The sequence below is a fragment of the Arachis ipaensis genome, chromosome B1 (assembly GCF_059453495.1).
Source record: "Arachis ipaensis isolate K30076 ecotype BB chromosome B1, ASM5945349v1, whole genome shotgun sequence".
NCBI lineage: Eukaryota > Viridiplantae > Streptophyta > Magnoliopsida > Fabales > Fabaceae > Arachis > Arachis ipaensis.
The window spans coordinates 139,785,863-139,796,468 of NC_142436.1; the positions used below are offsets into that span (position 1 = coordinate 139,785,863).

Sequence of the window (10,606 nt, forward strand, 5' to 3'; positions counted from 1 at the left end):
TTCAGTTTTCTCTTGTTCTCTTTTGTACGACTCTTGTTGTTCAAGTTTATATACTAACACAGAAAGGTATAAATGAGAAATACTTAGTTAAGGATGGTACCTGAATCCCGTGCTACATTTCCGTTGTTACGTATGTTTAAGATTATGCTAGAGCCTAGAAGTGCAGCTGTTACATGACTGATTGATTGATTTGAGGGTGCAACCAAAGAAATGTTCTTGTTGGAAGAATGTGATTTGCTCACAGGGGGAGGAGAAATCGCGTTTCTAGGTTGGGCAAGGTGGTGCGGAGAAAGCATAACAAAGAATCTACGTTGTCCGGGAAAGTTAACGCAAGGTTTGGTACAAATTTGTGGCACAGTGGCTAGGTCGGTACATGATTTGGTTAATCCAAAAATCAAACTTATTTTTAAGTTAGCTAAAAATATAATTTAGTTAATTAACTAAATTGATTTTATATAATAAAATTAGTTATTAATCTATTAGAAAATTTAAAAATTGATTTTTAATCGGTTATAAAAATAAAAATCAGTTTAAAAAATAATCGTTTTTTTTTTAAAAATCAGTTTTTATATAAAAAAAATTAGATTTTTTAAAAATCAGTTAAAAACTGGTTTTTATAAAAAAATCAGTTAATTAATTTGATCACAAGAGTTACATAAAATTTGATTTTACCGATTAAAAATTGATTTTTAAAATTTAATTTTGGTTAATTATTTTTTAATAATATAGATATGATCTTTAAAATTGTTTTATTAAAGTGGTTAACTAAAATGTGATTATGATTTTTTAACCAATTAACCATAATTTGGTTATTTTTTGTAACCCCTAATAGTGGCGTTACCTGTTTCTATATCAATTGATCACATGTATGTTAGTGCCCATGTTAGTGTAATCAAAGAAGAAACTTCAACGCTATGATCACATGCATGTTGCTCAAACCCGTTACTAGTTGTCCACTTTCTCCTAGAAACATTTGGGCTTGGTGATATAGTACTGGATTGGTTTTAGTTTTTAGTTAGTTTTATTTAATACCCAAATTCTTTTATATATTAACTAGGAAAAAAATCAGAATTAAACAAGATTTAGAATTATGGAGCGGCTTGGGTATTTTATTTAGCACCATCATCTCCAGCAGCAGAGAGCAGAGTCACCAACGTTTTTTAATATATCCTCCAAGTCCAAGACGCGTATTACTAAAGCAGTGAAACACAGCTTCCCGGAAATTGCAAGTGAGATTCGGAACTTGGGACTTGTGCCCTTTTGTAGACCTTCAGAAAAAGAGAATGGTATCACGTCTATTTCGAATTTATTTAATAATTTATTAAAAAATATTAAAAAAATATTAAAATTTATTTTTTATTATTATTTAATTATTAATTCAATTTTTTTAATTTATTTTATTTAATTTAATAATTTAATAACATACCTTATCTTTATATTTTTAAATATTAATAATTAAATAATATCAAAAAACAATAAATTTTAATAATTTTCTAATATTTCTTAATTTATTATTTATTATTACGAGTATTAATTATTAGTACATTAAGAATCACTAAAAGATAACTTACAAAAAGAAGTTATCTTCTGTATTTTTATCTCATTATATACAGTAGATAGTATATTAATTTAAAACTAATAATGTTATTTTTTAATTTAAAAATTTGGCTAATATTCCAAAGATATTTGATAAATAAATTATATTATTTTTATAAAAATAATATATTTAAATATTAAAAAATAGAAATATTAGTTGACTAAATTAAATTTATGAATAAATTATTAATTATGTCCTCGATTTTTTAAAATGTTAATAATGATATCTTCAATTTTTGTTAACGACAATTATATCCTCAAAATATTTAAAAACGTTACAAAATTTGTTCAACTATGAAAAAAATTCTTTTATATTAAACAGAATTTGGTGATGTGACAAACAAAAATCCAACGTAACAATAGAAAATATTTTCTTAGGGATTTGAATATGAGATTCCACATTTTTCTCAATTTCACCCAAAATCAAAACCTTAAGGCGACTCTATTGTCATGCATGATTGAAGCAGAGGAATGTCCATCTCAAATCGGAAGAGTCAATCAATAAAAATAGTAGCTACAAAAGGTTCAAAGAACATAAAAGCAAGTCCTACGATAGGATGTGCTTTTGCCGTCTTCAGTTAGTGGCGTAAAGTTGAAGACGATAACAAATTCAAGGAGATAGTTTTTTAGGTGTCCTCTTTTAAAAGTATGTATGAATTTATTGCTTCATTTGATCCCCATTATTGAGAATCGAATTTTTATAATTGGCTTTTGTACTAGGCAGAAAAAGAATGCTGAGTGTTATTACTTTCAGTGAATAGATGAAACTAATGAAGATGTAGTTGGTGTGGAGGAATGGTTTGCGAATAACACATCAGTAGTTAATGCAAGTGAAAGTTTGAAAGAAAAATATAACAGTAATGTTCAGATTGAGATACTACATGAAAGTCAAATGATGATGATGGAGCATATGAAGAGAGTTAAATTGTTTCTCTACATCATTATGTATGGACTTATACTGTATTTGATTATGAGTTTAATTTGTTTGGTTAAGTAGGACAAGGGCACAAGGTTAGTGGTACCATAAGATGTTTTAATAAAGGTAATGTATCATTATTATTTAAAAGATAAGTTGACTTTGTTGTGGCTATTTATTTGGCAGTGAATAAATAGATTTGTGCATTAAACTCAATTGCATTGTTAACAAAAAGTATAAAAAGAGTGAAGGTTGTGGTATGCTTAGAGAAGGGGGTTGAATCTATGCCTTCCTTTTCGTTGCTGTTATTACCCTTTTAAAACAAATTTGCAATTCTGATTCTGTTTGAACTCAGCAGCGAAAATTTATGAGACAATTTATTTTTGTCTCATGAATATCAGAAAACAGAACACAGTAGAGAAAGAAAAGCTAACACCAGCATGTATCCTGGTTCGGTTGCCTTGTGCTATGCAACCTACATCCAGTCTCCTCCACAACTATGGAAGAATTTCACTATAGTTAACAGTATTACATACACCAATAACACAGGATTGACCCAATCCTTTCATACTCAAGTTCTGACCTAACTTGACATTGGCTATGCTAATACTTAACTATACCTCTTAGTGCTAACCCAACTAAGTAAGGGATACTTTACAAGTACAAGATACAAGACACAATCATACCTAAAGAAATCAGAAAACAACTCTAGGCTTTTCTCTTAAGTGTATCTCTCAAACTTTTTCCACTCATGGCTTTTTCTCAAGCTTTCTCACAATGCCTTTTCTCTCAAGAAATTACAGAAAGATAAGCTTAGAAAAGTACATTACAATCAGTAAAACATGAAGGAGATTGACTTCATCAACAACCTCTTTGCTATGTGAAAAACCAGCTTTGTAAACCACTGATTTAGTTCTTCAGTATTGGCCGAATGCTTCTTTGATAGAAAGCATTATCCAAGTAGAGGAACTTCACAGGGAATACTTCACAGAACACAACTCTCAAACTCTGGTTTTTTCTCCTTTCCTTCTGAATGAACAGCCAGCTTCTTTTATCTCCTTGCATGTTGCTTGGTTCTTCTTCCAAGGTCAACACCTTGAGCCTTGAGCTTTACCAACCCACAGATTCACCTTTTTCTTCTCAAACATCAAAGTAGAACCTTTGCTTCTGACTTTTTCAACTTGACCGAAAGCCATGAAGGAGTAACCGAAATTGTTTTCCAATGGTCAACCAAATCTGAACCATAGAGATGCAACTTGGTCCCCAAGAATCTCTTGTGACTGTGGATTTGTAGTAGTGAAGAACAGAGATCAACTTTACCTTGAATGCCATTTTCGGATAGTGCAGAGAGTTGGGAAGAAGGGATGAAGATCTGATGCATGTAAGATGAGATGGATTACCTTTAACCTAAGCTTGATTTGGATTAGATTTTCTGCTTTAGCTTCTGTGCTTCAAGCTTAGATTTTCTCTTTCTTGCTTCTTTGGTTACTGGCTTATGGAGGAAGCTTTTCTTCTCATTCTCTTTCTTACTTTTCTGAAGTCTTGATGTGACTTGATTAGAGAGGAGAGGAACGTTGCTTTGGTTGGAGCAAGATGGTGGGAAATTGAAAAACAATTTCAGGCTTGGATCGGGTTCTTCTCTACTTCATCCCGTTGGTGCTTTGCTATGCTTCTTTGATGAATTTTGTTTGAAATGAATGACTTGGGCTTGTCTTTATTCACACTTACCATTCATCCCATTTGCCTTGTTTTATTTTCCATTCAAGTTGGACTGTAAATCAGATTTTGGCCTGCAACATATAATAAATAATTAGCAACATATACTTATTAATTAAACAAATCTAATTATTTATTTTGCCCAAAAATAATGTTTGTCATCACTAATTAATTAAGTTAATTTCTTAACTCAACAATCTCCCCCTTGATGACAAACATAATTTAAGCAACAATCAAAAGGAAATGAGTTTGAGTAAGGTTTTAGAGACTCCCTTTGAATGATGTTGCTTGCTAATGTGTTGCTCCCCCTTTCCTTTTCAACAATAGCTCCCCCTGAATCTATGCTCTTTCCTTTTTGTTCCTGTTTATATTAAGCTTAAAAAGGAGCTATTCAAGATGTAACTTGACTAAGGGATTCTATATAACCAGTAACACATATTCAGCCCAGTATTTCTTATCATGACAACAGCCAAAGCATATTGTAAAACAAAAACAATTTGCAAAAACAAAGTTCAGTTCTAATCCGAAACAAAGTTCAGAAAAGAATTAGCAGCATCAATAAATTATCAGCATCAATCAACTGACTAATCAAAAAATCAGCAGCATCACTCAACTGAATCAATCAACTGAATAAAAAAAAAAACAAAAACAACCTTTAATAGCTATTACTCCCCCTTTTGTCATCAAGGGCGGATAACATGCAAGATCAACAAAAACAGCACTATAAACCCTGCAAGAAAGGTTAGTGCACAGCCAAGATAACTAACGAAATAACTAAAAGTGCATCAGTGTTCAAAGTTATTACATTTATCCAAGACAACAAGAGTATACCAAACAGTAGCAAAATAAAACAGAGTTTATGAGACAAAAAAATGAGCAGCATCAGCAGATTTTATGAGACAAATCCTAGGCATCAGAACCATTCCCTTCCGAAGCAGCTTCCTCTTCAACATTCGTGGCAATGTCTTCATCATTTTGAAGGTTATCAATGAAAGTCATCAGTACAGCCACCCTATCCCTTGATTTTTTCAGGAAGTTCTCATGCTTGCTAGCCAGCTTCCTTTTTTCTTTGCTCAATTCAATCAAGTGATTCGATTGGGAGACAAACTCTTGAGCAACATCCCTGACCACATTCAGCAGAGTGGATTTCTTCCCAGTGGAGATGGAAGTACCCTCAGTGAAAGGAGCAGTAGAATCATCTGGAATGAACTCTTCATCATCATCATCTAGAACCACTCTCTCAGATCGAGTTGGTCCTTTTTGCTGTTTCACTGAACCACCTCCCTTTAGATATGAATGTCTATTTTCATATTTCTCATTGGTCAAGTCAACACCAAAATGTTCAAATATGCAAGTTAGAAACATGCCATAAGGGAGTGCTTTGTCCTTTTCACTCCTAACAGAGTCAAACATATATCTAACCATCAAGTATGCAAATAAAATTTCAGTTTTGGTGAGAAGGGCATATAAAACAAGAGTATCAGTGTAGGAAACCCTTTGATATGAGCCGCTTTGAGGCAGAATAACATGATTGACCATTCGGTGCAATTGAGCACGCTCATATCCTAGGGCTTTGTGAGTGGGTGTAATACCATCAATTAGAGAAACATGTTCATAGATGTGAGCCAATGCATCATGATAAGAAATTCCAACACCTTCATCCCACTTAACCGAAGTGTAGGCACAAGGCCCAACATCAGTATACTTTAAGGCATCACTGATAGTTTCATTATTTAGAAATATGTCTCGGCCCTTAACATACGAATGCACACTTCCTTCATGGTAAGTCATGTTTGCATAAAATTCTTTGACCAACTGAGGATATACAGGTTTTTTGATTTTGAAAAGGTGATTCCAGTCTAAAAATTCCAAATTTTCAACAAAAGGAAAACCTTTCTTTTTCAAATCAGGTAATCAGCCAGAAAAGATGGACATAGAGTACGATACTGAATGACTCCCTCATAGAAATCGTGGTTCATGGCAGATTTGAAACGATGGGGGTTAAAGTCTGAGTGAGATGTCATATAGTGTAATTTGTGAGCAAAAGGATCAATGTCTGGTTCTCTAACAGATGTGAGAGGAACTCGAGTTTTACCTCTTTGAGAACGTGATTGAACAGACCTAGACTTTGGTTGTGTGGACTCAGGTGGAGGTTCTGGTGCTGCAGGACGCTTCCCTTTGGATGAACTCGGTTTCGATGAACCTGGCTTGGATGGTGTGACTTTCGGTGGTAGCGTTGGCTTGGCAGAGGCAGGAAACCTTGGAGTGTTCTTGGTCCGAGCCATGGGGTCACAGCGAGGAGGAGAGGTAGGAGGAGAAGGAGAAGGGGTAAAGGTCCGGTCTTGAGAGCGAGTGGAAGGCTTTGTGGGTAGCTTGTAAATCTTTTCACGAGGAGGCCTTTTAGGAATGGTTTTCTTCCTCATTTAGTTAGTTTCAGTCTTTTGAGGGAAGAGAAGCAGTAAAGTGAGTGGGAAGAAACCGAAGAGTGTGTGGAGAAGTTATGGAGGGAAGAGAGGGAGTGTTGGTAACCGTACCCAAAAAGTGGATTTCCAAAACCATGCAACTGCATCACCATTTGAAAAGACTTGAAAAGACATGACCTCATTCAAGAAAGATTTTATTTGATTTTAAAAATAAAAGGGAAGTTAATTTTAAAATTTGAGAAAAACAACAAAATTAACCTGAAACACCTTTTTGGGCCAAAATTAAATCCTCTTGAAAACCTTTTGGGCCACAAAACATTTATTGAAAACCTTTTATGAAACACACAAGCCATCAAAAATAACAAACAAGATTGTAACATTCATGTTAGGGCCTTGAAGTGATATGAGATTAATGAAACACATTTGGACCACTCTTGATCTGAATATTGAGGTTGGCCCAGATTGAGGTTCATTTGAAATAAGCCCAGAACACGCTGACTTGATGGAAACGTTCATCACCTGCCCAAAATTGTCTCATGCCTGTTTATGAGACAAAAAAAGCTCCAGCAAATACATCAGCATTTTTCAAACAAAGAATCATAACTCAAGATTCCTAGACAAGTCCTAAGCATGCAGAATCTATCCTCAGCTAATGGTTTTGTAAAAATATCTGCTAATTGCTCCTCTGATTTAACAAATTGAATACTAATATCCCCCTTTTGGACATGTTCTCTTATTGAGTGAAATTTCACTTCAATATGTTTAGTCCTAGAGTGCAAAACTGGATTTTTAGAAATATTAATGGCACTCATATTATCACACAGCAGGGGAATATTTTTAGCATTTAATTTGTAATCAGCAAGCTGCGTTTTTAACCATAAAAGCTGAGAACAACAGGAGGAAGCAGCTATATACTCAGCCTCTGCAGTGGAAAGGGCCACTGTTGGTTGCTTCTTACTTGACCATATATTTAAGGACTTCCCAAGGAAGCAACATAAACCAGAAGTGCTCCTTCTATCAACTCTATCACGAGCAAAATCTGCATCACAATAACCAACTGCAGAAAAATCATCAATCTTAGGATACCAAAGACCAAAATTGGATGTGCCATGAACATATCTAATGATCCTTTTAACTGCAGAAAGATGTGACTCTTTTGGTTTGGATTGGAACCTAGAACATAATCCAACACTTTGCACAATATCGGGTCTAGAGGAAGTTAAGTACATGAGAGAGCCAATCATTCCTCTATACCTAGTCTCATCAACATCTTTCTCAGTTTCTCCCTTATCTAATTTAGAATTAGGATGCATGGGAGTTCCCATGGGTTTGGCATTTTCCATACCAAATTTCTTAACTAATTCCTTGGCATACTTCTCTTGATGAATGAAAATACCTTTTTCAGTTTGTTTAATTTGCAGCCCAAGGAAGAAATTAAGTTCACCCATCATACTCATGTCAAATTCACTTGTCATGAGTTTTCCAAATTCAGAACAAAGGGATTCATTTGCTGATCCAAAAATAATGTCATCAACATATATTTGGACTAGAATAAAAGAATCATTAGAGTTCTTGATGAATAGAGTTGTGTCAGTGGTGCCTCTTTGAAATTTTCAAAAGAAAAGAGCTAAGTCTCTCATACCAAGCTCTAGGAGCTTGTCTTAAACCATAGAGAGCTTTAGATAGTTTGAAAACATGATCAAAATGCTCTTTATTTTCAAAACCAGGAGGCTGCTCCACATACACTTCTCTATCTATTACTCCATTCAAAAATGCACATTTCACATCCATTTGGTATAATTTAAAATCACAAAATGCAGCATAAGCTAAGAGAAGTCTTATGGCTTCCATTCGGGCAACAGGGGCAAAGGATTCATCAAAGTCTATTCCTTCTTCTTGGTCATATCCTTGAGCCACTAGCCTTGCCTTGTTTCTTGCAATGCTACCATCTTCTCCCAACTTTTTTTCCACTTGGCCTTGGAACCAAAGTCCATACTTGGTTCTTTTCAAACTCAAGAAGCTCATCCTCCATAGCTTTAACCCAAGAAGGGTCACTAAGTGCTTCCTTGACGTTTTGAGGCTCTATTTGTGAAAGAAGGGCAATGTTTGATCCTTCATTTGTCTTTCTAGTGGAAGACCTTGTTTGCACTCCATGAGAGACGTCCCCAATGACAAATTTCTCAGGATAATTTTTCAAGAATCTCCATTCACGAGGTCTGGTGGACTTGGAGGCAGATTCATTCACCAAGGGATTCTGAACGCTGCTGACTGCAGGATTTCCTTCAGATTCATGAGACAAAATGGAATTGTCTCTTGAATTCTCAGCATTAGCAGTTTCTGGTTCAACTTGTCCAGAACTCTCTTTTTCTTGATTTTGAGCAGCTTCACCTTCCTTTTGAGCTTGATTTCCTGCATCACATTCTTCCAAAAAGCTTTGTACCAAGTTAGTATCACAAAATGTAACATGTATGGACTCCTCAATAATCCTAGCATCTTGATGATAAACCCTATATGCTTTACTAGTTGTGGAATATCCTACAAACAAACACTCATAAGCCTTTGGATCAAATTTTTCCAAATTTTCTTTGTTATTTAAAACAAAACATTTGCATCCAAAGATGTGCAAGTAATCTAAGTTTGGTGGGTAGCCTTTCCAAAGTTCATAAGGGGTTTTCTTCAAAAATTTCCTTATGATTGTTCTATTTAAAATGTGGCAAGCTGTGTTAACCGCTTCAGCCCAAAGGAATTTTGGAACATTACTCTCACAAAGCATGGCTCTTGTCATCTCTTGTATGCTTCTATTTCTTCTTTCCACAACACCATTTTGTTGTGGTGTTCTTGGACAAGAGAAGTTGTGAGATATTCCAAATTCCTCACAAAAGGATTCAAACAAATTATTTTCAAATTCAGTTCCATGATCACTTCTTATAGAAGAGATTTTCAAATCCTTTTCATTTTGAATTTTCTTGCAAAAAAGTTCAAAGGCCGAAAAGGCTTCATTTTTGTGTGCAAGAAATAAAACCCAACCAAACCTAGTATAGTCATCCACAATTACTAAACCATAATGTTTACCACCTAGGCTTTGAGTTCTTGTTGGACCAAATAAATCAATGTGTAGCAACTCAAGTGGTCTTTTAGTAGATATGTCTTCCTTTGGTTTAAAAGAACTTTTTGTTTGTTTTCCCATTTGGCAAGCATCACAAGTGATGTCTTTGTCAAACTTTATCAAAGGAAGACCTCTTACTAATTCTTTCTTCACAAGTTTGTTTATTTGAAACATACTTGCATGGCCCAATCTCTTGTGCCATAACCACTTTTCAGATTCTTTAGAGTGAAGACAAGCTACATTTTGATTCTTTAGTTCATCAAAAGTAAGTCCATACATATTATTGAAACGCTTGGCAACAAACATCACTTCATTTATTTTTTCATTAACAACACAGCATTCAAGCTTTTTGAAACACAACTAAATATCCTAAATCACACAGCTGACTTATACTCAAAAGATTGTGCTTTAAACCACAAACCAAAAGCACATCATCAATGAAAGTAGATTGCTCATTACCTACTTTTCCAACAACAATGATTTTACCTTTACCATCATCTCCAAAGGTCACAAAACCTCTATCATACTTATTTAGTTTGATGAAGTAGGTTGACCTTCCAGTCATGTGCCTTGAACATCCACTATCCATGTACCACATGTCCTTTTTGTTCTTGGATGCTAGGCAAATCTGCATGATGAGTTTCAAGTAGCCTTAGGTATCCAAATTAATTTGGATCCTTTGAAGTTAATCCATCTTGGTTGCCCAAGTGCATTGAAATCGCAAACAACATTGTAGACTTTGTTTCCTACAACTCTCTTTTCAATGAAGCATTGTGCATATGAGTGACCAAATTTCTTGCAATTAACACAATGATTTTCTGGTGTGTGTTGCTGAAACTGATGTGAGTT

General features: G+C 34.5%; 1 pseudogene; it reads right to left on the reverse strand.

The window, feature by feature from the left end:
• Positions 1-5,134: 5,134 nt before the first annotated feature.
• LOC110266822 (uncharacterized) lies at positions 5,135-6,825 on the reverse strand (annotated as a pseudogene).
• Positions 6,826-10,606: the final 3,781 nt, after the last annotated feature.